Here is a 3,631-nt window from a genome sequence, read left to right on the forward strand (position 1 = left end):
TCCTCCGCCCTCCCCACCTCCATTCCATTCCTCCTCCCCTCCCTTCGCCTTCCCTCCTTTCTCCCCACCCCCGTCCGTCCGCCCTCGCTAAATATAACAACACACCAGGAAGAAACAGTTCCGAGGTGTAGACATGAATACCTTCAGGCTATGGGTGTATGGGGGTTGGAGAGGTGAAGGAAGGAAGAATTGGGAGAGGAGAAAAAAAAGAGACGAAATGAGCGGAAAAAAGGAAAGGGGAAGAAGAGAAGGGGAAAAAGGAGGGCAAAGAGGAAGAAAGAAGGAATGATGAGGATGAAGGGAAGAGAATGGGAGGCAAAGGAGAGCAAGGAGGAGGAGAGAAAGAAGGGTAGGGGGAAATGAAAGGAAGAAAGAGCGGAAGGAGATGACGGAATGTATAGTAAAAAAAGAGACGGGAAGATAAGATATTAAAATAACTCGAGGAAAGGGAGAGGAGAAGAAAGGACGAAGAAGGTGTATAACAATAACCAAAACATGGGAAGAAAGTAAAAAATAGTAAGACGTGTTGACTAGAGAGAGAGAGGGGGGGACATACAAGCCTTTTCCTAATGTACACAGTAAGTTGTGTGTTTGTATACTTGATATGATTCACTTTGTCTGTTACTGTATACAAGATGAGTCTATGTTAACACCACCACCACTGTCATCATCACCACCATCACTTAACCCCCACCATTCATCACTACCATCTATCACCATCAGCAACCCACCACCACCACCAACAACAACAACATCACCACCACAACAACAACCCCCACCACCACCATCAACAACATCAACCACCACAACAACAACCATCCACCACCAACCACCACCAACAACAACAACCACCACCACCACCACCACCAACAAGCAACAACCACCACCACCACCACCACCAACAACAACCACCACAACAACAACAACCACCACCACCACCAACAACAACAACCACCACCACCAACAACAACAACCACCACCACACCACAACACACCCACCCACACACCCCACCACACACCCCCACCACCACCACACACAACCACTACCACCACCACCAACAACACAACCACCACCACCAACAACAACAACCACCACCCACCACCAACTACCACCACAACCAACAACAACAACACCAGCCACCACCAACAACAACAACCACCACCACCACCCAACAACAACAACACAACCCAACATAACAACAACAACAACTCCACACCACCACACACAGCAACAACAACAACAACAACAACAACAACAACACAACACCACCACCACCACCACCACCACCACCACCACCACCACCCAACAACAACAACAACAACAACAACCACCACCACCAACAACAGCAACAACAACAACAACAACCCACCAACAACAACAACAACACAACAACACCACCACCACCACCACAACAGCAACTACAACAACCCACCACCACACATCACCAAGCTTAGTATGGGGTTGGTTTTCACTATCCCATTTAACCGGCACACACCTTTTCCCCTTTTATTCGCTGTTCCTCCTCCCTCCTTTCTCTGTGTCCCGGATCCATCCCATACGAAAGAGGGAGAGGAGTAGGGATGATAGAAAGTGAGGAGATGAACCAGTTTATGGATGGAAGAGGAGAGAGATAGGGTGGAGGAAGGAAAAGGAAAGAGGAGGGAGAGAGGAAGAAAGAGAAGGGGTGCAAGAAAGGAGGTAGGGAGAAGGAAAGAAAAAGAGGGTGAAGGGAAGAAGGAAAACGGAAGAAAGAAACGAGAAAAGTAATAGACTGAACAAGGAGAGAGAGAGAGAGAGAGAGAGAGAGAGAGAGAGAGAGATAATGAAAACAGATTGACTGAGGAAGAGAAGGAGATTGAAAATATGAGATGAATTACTGGCAGGGGAGAGGAAGAACATCTGAGGAAGACAAAGAAAGAGACTGAAACTGAGAGAGAGGGAGAAGAGAGAGAAGATATTATGATTAAGGTACAAGGAGAGAATGATAAAGTAAGAGATAAGGAAAGGCTGGGAATAAATGGTGAGAGGGAGAGACACAATGTGAAAGGATGTAGGTAAAGTATTAAGACAATCTCTCTCTTCTCTCTTCCCTCTTTCTCTTTTCTCTCTCTTTCTCTCCTCTTCTCTTTCTTCTCTTTCTCTTCTTTCTTCTCTCTCTCTCTCTCTCTCTGTCAGGCAAAAGAAGAATAAAGGCAAGGGTTGATAAGGACGATTGAGAAAGCGAGAAACAATGAAGAGGGTGAAGGGAAGAGGATGAGAATAAGAAAGAGTGAGAAGAGGGATTGATAAACTGAGGAATAAAGAAGAAATAATTAAAGAGAGAAGGAGAGAGAGAATACACACACACACACACACACACACACACACACACACACACACACACAGATAAACAAGAAAAAAATAACATACGAGAGACTGCTGTTTTTTTCCTACCTACTTTTCCTCTCTCTACTACTTTTTTCCTCCTATTTTTACTTTTTCCCTCCTACTCTACCTACTTTTTTCCTCCTACTCTACCTACTTTTTTCCTCCTTGTTTTTTTTCTACCTTTTTTCCCTACCTACTTTTTCCTCCTATTTTACCTATTTTTCCCTCTACTCTACCTACTTTTTTTCCTCTTCTACCTACTTTTTCCTCTCTCTACCTACTTTTTCCTCTACTTCTACTTTTCCCTCGTACTCTACCTACTTTTTTCCTCCTACGCCACCTACTTTTTCCTCCTCTCTCCCTATTTTTTTTCTACTCTACCTATTTTTTCCTCTTACTCTACCTATTTTTCCTCTAACTCAACCTCTTTTCCTCTCTCTACCTACTTCCTTGACCTACTTTCCTCCTACTCTACCTATTTTTCGTCTTACTCTACCTATTTTTTCCTTTTACTCTACTTAATTTTTCGTCTTACTCAACCTGCTTTTTTCCTCCTACTCTACATACTTTTTTCCTCTTACTCAGCCTACGTTTTCCTCCTACTCTACCTACTTTTGTCTTCCTACTCTACCTACTTTTTTCCTCCTACTCTACCTACTTTTTTCCTCCTACTCTACCTACTTTTTTCCTCTTAGTCTACTTCCTTTTTCCTCCTACTCTACCTACTTTTTTCCTCTTACTCTATCTTAATGTAATCGTCACCCACCAGAGGCTCGGCTTAATGTAAGGTAATGTAGATATACTGTACCTTGTTTTAGGATGGGCCAAGTGGTGTAGGCTGGTAGTTGTGGTTGTTCTTGATGGTGGTAGTAGTGGTGGTTAGAGTAAGTGGTATGATCTAGTGGTTCTTGATGGTGGTAGTAGTGGTGGTTAGAGTAAGTGGTATGATCTAGTGGTTCTTGATGGTTTTAGCAGTGGTGGTTAGGGTAAGTGGTGTGGCCTGGTAGTTGTAATGCCCGCTATGAGTGTTGGAGATGGTGATGGTGCTACCACTATCACAACCATCCCTCTAGAACTACCATCATCATCAACACCGCCACTGCCGCCCCCCGTCCCCCGTCACCACCCTCCTCCCGATGCTGGAGCCCCGGCATCACCCCCATACCACCACCACCACCACCACCATTATTCTTCCCTTACAATCACCGTTCGTTCACCCTGAGTACTCACCACTACCACAGTAATAACCATAACTAACATTTT

Source organism: Homarus americanus, unplaced genomic scaffold (assembly GCF_018991925.1).
Source record: "Homarus americanus isolate GMGI-L3 unplaced genomic scaffold, GMGI_Hamer_2.0 scaffold24260, whole genome shotgun sequence".
In the NCBI taxonomy this organism is placed as follows: domain Eukaryota; kingdom Metazoa; phylum Arthropoda; class Malacostraca; order Decapoda; family Nephropidae; genus Homarus; species Homarus americanus.